This window comes from Miscanthus floridulus, chromosome 3 (genome assembly GCF_019320115.1).
Source record: "Miscanthus floridulus cultivar M001 chromosome 3, ASM1932011v1, whole genome shotgun sequence".
NCBI classification, from domain to species: Eukaryota; Viridiplantae; Streptophyta; class Magnoliopsida; order Poales; family Poaceae; genus Miscanthus; species Miscanthus floridulus.
The window spans coordinates 124,505,360-124,516,094 of NC_089582.1; positions in this window are offsets into that span (position 1 = coordinate 124,505,360).

Consider the following 10,735-nt stretch of genomic DNA (forward strand, 5'->3'; position numbering starts at 1 on the left):
AACAATTCGACGTCATGAGGGTGCCCGCCAACAACCAAGATTGAATCGGCTAGACGAGGAAGCGATGACGTGCAACTCCTCAGCGGCGTCCGTGGCCACCTGGTTCCTAGCGGCAGTATTTTGACTAGGGTACGATGGGACTCAGCCGGTGCGATCGATCAAGCTCCGACTACATGGATTTCCGTTGAGATCATCGGCTGAAACGAGCCAACAAGCTGGTTCAGCCCACGCTAGGCATGCTAGATCCAATCACAAGTTTCGGAGCGAAGACGGAGGACGAATTCACTTTGCCTTACCTCCCCCGCAACCGCACGTGCTGAGATCGGAATATCCAAGTCAACAGATGCAAAGCCAGAGATCGTACCGGAGAGTTTCACCTATTCTGGACTGCATCAAGGAGTCAGCCAAATAGTTACCGAAGCCCAACTTGAATTGGTTACATGCTTCCATCAGCAAATAAATAAAGAAAAAAAGCATCATGATGACGCAAGCAAGCTAGCTACTGGGAACTACGTACGTCAATACGAGATACATGTGTACAGGCCTCAACGGCAACGTCAAGCGGCTCCTGCACAAGAATCATTCGAGTGAGCATTGTTGTACCGGGTCCGTCACGACAAAACTCAACTCGGCACGCAACGTCCATAGATGAGATTGAGATGTACCAGGAAGATCTTAGACCGCGCACCCATCCGACTGCATCAAACCGTCCAAGCCGGAAGCAAGCTGTCTGACTGCTACAAGCCGTCCGACCGCATCGAGCCGCAAGCGAGTCGTCGGGTTGCTGCAAGCCGTCGCTACACCACATCCGACAACTCGGATACTACGGCTCTCCGATCGACAACTGGGCCACAGCGACCGACTACTCGGCCGTGTGTGTCCGGCTACTCATCCGTGATGATCCACTACTCGGCCACGGCGACCGATTACCACGCGGCCATCAATCAAGCTAAGTCATGGTTTAATATTTTTTTAAATATTCTTTAATCATCATATATCTCTGGATATTATCCATATGCCTCCACGGCTCTACTACAGTTGATTTACCTGGGTTGCTGAGGCCTTAATCCGTAAAGCCTACTCGCCGAAAAGGTGCGAGAGGTGTTTAAACATAACAAGCTACCTACCTAGGGAAATTACATAACCTAGTAAGAGCAAGATGCGAAAAAATTAATATGTATTTTATAATGTCTTCTTTTAACGGTTGTTAATTACCTGGGTTGTTGAGGCCTTAATCCGTAAAGCCTACTCGCCGGAAAGGTGCGAGAGGTGTTTAAACGAAATAGGCTACCTACCTAGGAAAATTACATAGCCTAGTAAGAGCAAGATGCGAAAAAATTTAATATGCATTTTATAATACTGGGACATACTTCCAACTTGATATCTTGTGTATCAATTATTACATATTTTCGTATGATTACTTTGCAGGGAACCATTTTCTAGACCACATCATCAAATAAGGAGCTCGCCCACCGCTGGCTGCCTTACTTGGCCACTACTTCATTGGGTGAGACACACGCCCCGCGCTGTCTTACTCGGTTGCTGCTCTACAAGTCGCCAGGACATCCGACTACTCGGCCACGGTGATCGACTACTCGGTTGGGGTGATCAACTACTCGACAGCTAAGGTCGACCTTGTTGCGGTGATTTGAAAATTCTAAGGTGGGGGTGATACGGGGTCTCCGGTGAGGGGACTACCCACCTGAAGCCTTTTGACGGATTATCTAGGTTGTCTTTCTCGGATCGGATCATGGTCGAATGAGAAGATTTTGCGTCAGCAAACTGAGCACGAATATGAGGATGCACGTGCATATTTATATGTACTTTCATTACTCAAGCGAAACAAAGGAAGAGGCATGACATACAGCAGCATGCAAGAAGACATCAAGCACGCAAGCTAATTATGGAAAGTACTCGGTGGCTCAACTGTATTGACTTGCAATGGTATATGGATAGCCTACTGCAGTTCATGGGTTACTTGGATACACCCTTGAGAATGTCTACAAGATCCTACATATCCTCAGAAGAGGTTTTCATTCTTTGAACAACTCAGATTCAAGACCCTCCAACTTTTTATTCTAAATAGCAAGAGGCTCAGGGGCTACACTCAGTGAGTGCACTTTTTCTTCCAAAAAGCGCACATCACTCAGAAGACTTCTTCAAGACAGGAGTTTTCAAACAACATAAGATTCAAGACCCTCCAACTTTTTGTTCCAAATAGCAAGAGGCTCGGGGGCTACACCAAGATGGAAGTACTTTTTCTTCAAAAAAGCACACACCACTCAAAGATCCCAAGAAGCGCTACATGGTTTCACTCAAGAAAGCACTCGGGCGACGCTTGTTCCTGCTTGGTAAGACCTGGAGGAACAAGACAAGGCTTCTGGAGTTCAACCATGAAGTGCTCGAGGGCTTGTCGATGCGGGACCCATGGGATACACTGCAAGGAAGAGAGGAGATCGAGTTTGATTAGGATTCCTCCCATGTAATCCTAGTAGTAATACTACCATGTAATCCTACTAGGACTCTACATTATAAACCGACTAAGACTCTGGCCTCCTGACTATATAAAGGAGGGCAGGGCTCCTTAGATGAGGAGGTTGGAGAAGAGACTTAGATAACACAACACACTTTACAATCAATCCAACGCAAAGGCTAACGCCAACTAGACGTAGGGCTATTACTCGATTACGGTCAAGGGCCCGAACTAGGATAAATTGACTATCTATTGCGTTTACCATCGAGTTCTGCATACGCTGAAGCCCGAACAAACTACCCCGGGTACCTCCGTGGCAGGCTATCGGTGGTGAAACATCGATAGCCACCTCGGTCTGTGACTAAGTCTAAAGACAAAAAGGAGGTTGAGCTCATGATCGGCGACAGAAGCAGGACGACCCGGATCGGGGCCCATCTCGACCTCAAATAGGAAGACGCGCTCATCAGCTTTCTCTGTAGAAACATTGATGTGTTTGCATGGAAACCTGCTGACATGCCCTGTAACACCCCTGGTGTTACGATCTTGTTTAGCACCGCGATTTAGGCCTAAGTAAAATTTTTGAAACGAGTTTCTCTGATTTTTTTATTTAAAAGTACTCGACGTTAAAAAAATATTTAGGAATGCCGAACAACAATTCTGTCCAATAGATAGCGAACGATTTGTTCTATTAGATTAAGCATGAAAAGCGACTTTTATAAATAAAATAAAATCCATTAATAAATAGAACGATATATATGTAGCTTTTGATTCTAATTTAAATTCGAGCTTTGTTGAGGCTAATCTCATGCTGGCTAGCCGTGTCGGGACGTGGTCTGCGTGCAGGGTCTTATCACCGCTGTAGCTCATACTGCGCTGGCCACACACTGCATTGCTCCGTCCGTCGTCTTGTTGCTGTGGCTGGCCGAGGCCTGCGGCATTGCTGCCGTCCTGGCCGCTTGAATACGGCGGTGCATTTCCTCGCTTAGAATCAATCATCAGATTTATTTGTGTCGCGCCGCGTTATCGGGCCCTGTCGCCGTGTATGCGATTTTTATGGCCACCACCGATGGAGCCCGTCTTAACTGCTCGTGCCACGCTACCCTGCCCCTACGTTCTTGTGGTTGGCAAGTTGGGTTTTCTTAATCACCATCAACATGCTGACAATACTGAATTAAGAGTAGTTTACCCGCTTAACTGTAGCTCGTTTGTCAAGCACCCATGATGAGAGTTGGAAAAGATACAGGGTGCAATACATTTGCTTTAATGATCATGGACCGAACTCTAACGCAAAGTGCTAGAAATGAGCTTTATTGATGATTGAGCGTGTTGTTGCCTGCTCTGCTCGACGCTGTTCGCGGTCATCATGTCAGCACCGCCCATGTGCCTCTGCTGCCCCTGTCTACCTCTATCTCTGATCGCTTTTCCGGGCCGAGTTAGGCCATGCCAGACTGGCCTCTCACTCCCTCCCTTTTCCTCGGCTCTGCGTGTCTGTCTCTGCTTGGTTCTGCTAGCTGCTACCCCCATGTACGATGGATTGTTCGATGAAAATAGCCATGTAGCGTTGTGCATGAGAAGTGAAGGAAGGAGCATCATTATTGCACAGTGGCAGTGCAATGGATTAGATCGGACGACCACAACCTCCATGTACTACAGATTACGGACTGTAGTGCACACCGACACAGAGGCCTGCATCGTACGTGTCGCACGTGTCCCTGCCCCCTACTGCTCGCATCGTCCTGTTGCTCTACAAAGTTGCCGAAGCATGCCACGCTGCTCCTGCATCAGCTACGCCACGCACGTTGGCCGTCTTTCCGCGTACCAGCTCTGTCGTGACCTTGCCGAGGTGCTGAGTGATGCGTACAGCCGAGCTCACCTCTCAGGGCCACATATAGAAGGGCGCCACCTCTCGCCTCTCCTCCATAGCCCAAGCATCTGAGCTGCTAGTGCCACCAGCGCCTCAGCTCGCTCTGTTCACCTCATCAGTCTCTCTCTCTTTCTTGCTTTGTCGTGCACGCCAGGCCACCTAGCCGGCTGCCAACCCCACCGTGGCCGCCTAGCTTTCCGGGCCATGTCCGGCACGCCATCTCCCCTACTCCACTGTGGCTCCACAGCACACCGAGCCGACTAGCCTCGCTTCTCCTCGCGTTGGTGCCCTTGGTGCTGCCCTCCCACGCTGGGTCTTCAACCCCGTGGCACCATGACGCCGCCTCGGGCCATCCGCTCCACATCGAGTCGTAGCGCCGCTCCTCCCGTGCCTACACGCCGGCACTCTTGCTGCTCCTCCATGCCTCCCAACCACAGCAGCGCCGCCGCCCCTTCCCCGGTCCACTCTGGGCCGTTGCCCTTCCATGCCCCCATGCCTGGTCATGGCCGCACACCACTCTGCGCCGTACTGGCGGCCCCACGACGCTCCTCCTCCAGCGCCGTTTCTGCCTCACCTCGCTCCTCCATAGTGCCATCATGGCCAATCACCGGCGCATGCCATGCTCATGCTGCATCACTGCTCCACCTCACGCTACTCTTCCTCTCCCTACTCTCCACTTCCCATGTGCAGTACCGGCTACTCCTTCGCCACTCCACCTCCAGCTCTGGACCGCTGCCCTGTCGAGCGTCTCCTCTGCCATCGAGCTTGCCATTGCCCTGTTCCCCTCACGCACGCATGCCTTAGTGGCCACACTGGAGCAGTAGCCGGTGGCAATGCCCACCGGTCCACACGCCTCTCGTTGCAGTGGCCATGCCCGTCGATGCCCTAGCGCCGCTCCCCTTTTGGACGGCCACAGCACCTTGCCGCCATGTCTGGCGGCCGGACCAAACTCTGCTCCATGCTCTGCTCCTGGGAAAGGAAGGAAGGTGAGAAGGGTATGAATCCAAATAGAATTTTTGTACAGGGTTCTCAGTGCAAAGTACTTGACTCACATAAACAGTAGAATACGAAATAGATCGAACCGTTGGGTCCTTTTTGCATATTTATGCGTCCTCTCTGGATCCTGGCCGCATGGGTCGGCTGGTGGGCCGTGGCCTATGCACCTAGCCCGACCGCACCGCGCCTAGGCCATCGCACCGCTTGGGCCATGCTCGCCTCCTAGGCCAGCCTGCCGCCCCACGCCTGGGCCGTCTGCTTCGGTTGTTGGGCCGCCGGTCATGCGCCCCACCTAGGCCATCATGCACCCGTCCGCCTAGGCTATGGCTGCCTACGCGAGCCATTGGGCCAAAGTGATTGGCGTTGGCCCGTTTCGATTTGTAGAGCAGTTTCTAAGTTAGCTTTTAAGGTAAATGGTAAAATTCATAGTAAATCATAGATAAATCGTAAAAATGCCAAATTAGTTTTGTTGAGTTCCTAAAATTATGATCTATCTAGTAGTGTAATTAGTTCATCTAGTTTTAAAATGTTTCCAAGGTTGCTCTAATTATTTTAACATGCTTAATATCGTTAAAATATAAACTTGTAGGAATTTCCATGATAAATTGGTAATAGTGTTAGAACTAAAATTTCTACAGTAGGTTCCTAGCAATATTAGGTAATCATTGTAATTATTGTAGCTCCAGGATAATTAGTTTACTAGATAGATAATGATGTCCTATTTTAAATAAAGATTAAATTAATAGAATGGGATAAAGAAACAACTTGAATTTGTATAACTAAAACTTTGGTTGGGAAGTAACGCCTGATTTGACAACATGGATACGTAGACTAGCGCGTTAGAACTATCTCGTTAGCTTATGAGACGTAATCGGATTTCTAAGCATTTCAGCTGTCATCGATTATTTACATCTATGCATCTGCATCAATGCATATCATATAGGTACGATGATGGATCAATGGATCAATTGAAGGATGATTGAGAATTTGAAGATGGTGTAATGGTATTCTCTCTAGGAGATGATGCAATGGGATTTCTATTCAGTTGATGGTGGATAATCTGAAGATGCAGATACTAACGTTCTAATATATATCTTATCCAGGCAAGCCCTAGTGCATAACCCCTACTTTTCTGTAGTTTAAATTATATTTGTGCATTATGTTTTAAGGAGTTGAATAAAACCCACTTGCATATATATATATATATATATATATATATATATATATATATATATATACATATATATATATATATATATCCTTATCCTATGAGTCTTACTAGTATGACAGGATCGGGTAGATTGCTATGCTACAGGACCGGTAGAAGTCGAGTGATTGCCTATCACTCACGAGATATATGAAATATGTTACTATATCATTATTACTTGGAAAATATAAATGGTGGAAAAGAAAAATGGTGACCGGGCAGGAATATGATTTGGGTATTGGTAGGTGTAAGAGGTTGTGTTGCCATGGACGTGAGGCATGGCTTGGTTACACTGCTTTCCCTGTCTGTGTCGGTTAAAGACCGGTCGTTGCATAAGCCATTGAGGCAAGTCACATATTTATTATCCTAAGCACATACTTGTGTATGGGTGCTTGGAAGACTTGTTGCTCTCTTGTCGTGGGTTTCGGCTCTTTTTGGACCGACTATCAGGGTTTTGTTTTGGTGGAGGAGGTCCTTGCACCGCACTGAGTCCGGGACTCAGAGTCGAGGGCTTAGAGTCCTAGTTTAGACGGGGACCTAGGACCCCAGGATAGGAGGGTGATGGGTTGGTCCTGCTTGTGCCTTGGGTACAAGCGGGGCATGTGTTTTTGGGGTACCCAGCTGGGGACATTGGTTCACGAATCGCCGCCGAGTCGGTATGGCTTGTCTTATGCCTAGCACCGTAGTAAGAATTGAAAGATGAAAGAGAATAGAAAAAGGAAATCCGATTGCTTACCACCTGCTAGAAAGTAACACAGGTGCTTACATATAATGGTTAGTTAATAAACCAATGCGGCTATTAATAAAAATTGAATATAAGGACGCACGCTTAGTAATGCTTCCTGCAAATGTAATAAATCCATTAGCCAGATAGCCTTGCATATCCTTGGAGTCTTTTCTTTCCTCCTATCGGGTAAGTCTTGCTGAGTACAATTGAGTACTCAGGGTTTTATTTCTCCCTGTTGCATGTGATAGGTGGATGCTAGAGGTGACCCTTGTGTGTGGATACCTCCTGGTGGGCTCAGAGAGGATTTCCTTTACGCTGCGATCATAGTTTTTATTTATAACTCTCCCCAAATGTTTTTATAAATGAAAGTTGTATAATCTGTTGTCATAATTTATATAACAATGCTTCATCATATCATGAACAGATATTTATTTCCGCTGTAATTCTGATCACATGTTTATATTTTGCTATTAAATTAAAATTGTTCATAACTCTGATAACATGATTACATTCTGCTGTTAAAATAATAAATATTATACTCTGATGTTGTATTAAAAGTGATGTAAGAAATGATTAAGAATGTTGTAAGCTTTATTCTCTCTTTTGTGATCCTGATGGAAAAATGTGGATATTCGGGCTCTCTCCTGGGGTGTGCCCGACGGAACCGAGTAATTTAGTGTTCTCCTTTGGGTGCTTAGTGTCTAATGGAAGATGAGCACTCCTATGAGGCATTAGATTAGGTGGTTCTGCCACATACTCGGTGTTCCTTGAGAGCTGATCGAGCACTCCTTAAACGTCCCGCCGGCCACCAAACCGATCAAGCAAAAGCTACGACGATTCACGTAAGACAAAAAGGAGGCCATGAGGGTAGAAATAACATGGCTCTTAGCAGCCAGTTTTATTAAAGAGGTGTATCACCTGGGGTGACACGCCAATCCGATCCTTGTACAAAAAAACAATAATGAAAGGAGATTGTGCGTTGATTACACCGATCTGAACAAGCACTGCCCTGGTTTACCTCGCATTGATGAGGTCATAGATTCAATAGCCGGTTGTGAGTTTTTGTGCTTTCTTGATTGCTATTCTAGTTATCACCAGATCTCCTTAAAGGAGAAGACTAGATTAAGACTTTGTTCATCACACCCTTCGGTGCCTATTGCTACACCACCATGTCGTTTGGGCTAAAGAATGTCGACGCCACCTACCAGAGGGCTATCCAAGGATGCCTCTAAGAGCAAATTGAGAAGAACGTTAAGGCCTACATTGATAATGTGGTGGTTAAGTCTAAAACTGCCAATAACCTCATCGCCGACCTCAAAGAAACCTTCTAGAACCTGAAGAAATTTCAATGGAAGCTAAATCCCACTAAGTGCATATTCGGTGTTCCATTTGGTATTCTCCTAGGCAACATCGTCAGCCTTCATGGCATCAAAGCAAGCCTAGAGAACATAGAAGCGGTCACCAAGATGAAACTACTGACCAACGTAAAGGATGTCTTGAAGCTAACGGGATGCATGGAGGCTTTAAGCCGTTTTATATCCTGATTGGGGGAAAAAGGTTTACCTTTCTTCAAGCTGCTCAAAGCTTTGGGGAAGTTCACCTGGACGCCTGAAGCCAACAAGGCCTTTAACGAGCTCAAACAATTCCTCATGATGCCTCTAGTTATGACAACACTGAAAGCATCTAGGCCCCTAGTTGGGTTTCGGTGATTAATGATAATACAAGATTACTATGACTAATGTGTGTTTTGCAGAGGCAATTAAGTTAGGTCATGGTAATGGAGATCAATTGGGCAATCAAGGTTGTCATACCCCTATGATGAAAATCATTTTGGTTTTCAAAGGATGGACGATAAGGTTAAGGATGACTATTTCTAAGTGTCGATTGGAGTTGGAGGGACACTTAGAGTAGTTTAGGACTTTGTTTTTCCTTTGGCCGTACTATTAAGGGGGTTTGGACGGGTAGCTTGACCTAGTTGAGTCTAGTGAGTTAGGTGTGGTGCACACTTGTTAAAACTAGCTCTAGGTAGCTCCTATGAATGCCTAAGATCCTTTGGAGCAAACTTCATTCATATATGATCGAGAGTTGGAAGTGAATGGAGGGTCAAATGCTGGCCGGACGCTGGCCCCGGTGCGACCAGACGTTGGCCGTAGGGTCCGGTCAGTTCATTTGATCAGCTGTCTACATTCGGTGCGATCGGATGCTGGAGAGGTCAAGTGACCAGACGCTGAAAGGCAGCGTCCGGTCGACTCCAGTAAGGTTCCAGAGAAGGGAATCTGTGACCGGACACGTCCGGTCAATACTGACCGGACTCTGAGAGTTCAACGTCCGATCAAGTCCAGTAAGGGTTTCATGCAACCGGACGTGTCCGGTCAGTGCTGACTAGACCCTGCCAGCGTCCGGTCAACTCATTTTTACTGGTTCACGGGTTGAACTAACCGGAGCGTCCGGTCAACATGACCGGAGCGTCCGGTCACCCCGCAGAAGCTCATAACGGTTTGTTTTTCAGGCTGCCTTATAAATAGAAGCTCCACTCGTGTGTGGAGTCACTTTTGCTCATTCCAACAGCTGAGAAACACATTTGTGAGTGCCAAGAAGAGCAAGGTCCTAGTGAGGTGATTGAGATTTGAGAATCCAAGAGAGTAGCCTCATTAGTGAATCAAGAGTAGTCAAGTGTGCATCCATCTTCTTATTAGGCTTCACGTGGTCAAGTGAGAGTTCGTGCTTATTACTCTTGGTGATCGCCATCACCTAGACGGCTTGGTGGTGGTTGGGAGCTTGGTGATCACCCAACAGAGCTTGTGGGTGACCCAACTCAAGTTGTGAGCGGCTTTGGGTGATTCGCCATGATGGAGTGTCGAAGAATCAACCCGTAGAGAGCACTTGATCCTTGCGTGGATCAAGGGGGAGCTACACCCTTGCGTGGGTGCTCCAACGAGGACTAGTGGGGAGTGGCGACTCTCCGATACCTCGGCAAAACATCGCCGCGTTCCTCTCTCTCTCTTTACTTTGAGCATTTACTTTGAGTATTTACTTTGTGCAATTCAATACTTATCACTATATTCACAGAATTGCCATGCTAGAGTAAGTTTGGAACATAGGTTACAAGTCCTTTGTGCGTTAGTTTGATAGAAACACTTTTCTAGGCATAAGGGGTTAATTGGGCTATCCGTAGGATTTGATTATTGCAAGAAAATTTAGAATTAGCCCAATTCACCCCCCCTCTTGGGCATCTTGATGCTTTCAATTGGTATCAGAGCCTCGTGCTCATGTTTTTAAGCTTAACCGCTTAGAGCAAGATGTCTCACAGGGATGGACCTCCTTCTATCTTTGAGGGAGATGACTTTCCATATTGGAAAATCTGCATGGAGGCGTACTTAGAAGCTCTAGACGTTGGTATTCTTAGAGCCGCCTCACAAGGCTTCCCAAAACCTCAAAATGCTACTAACCTACAAGGCGATGAGGTAA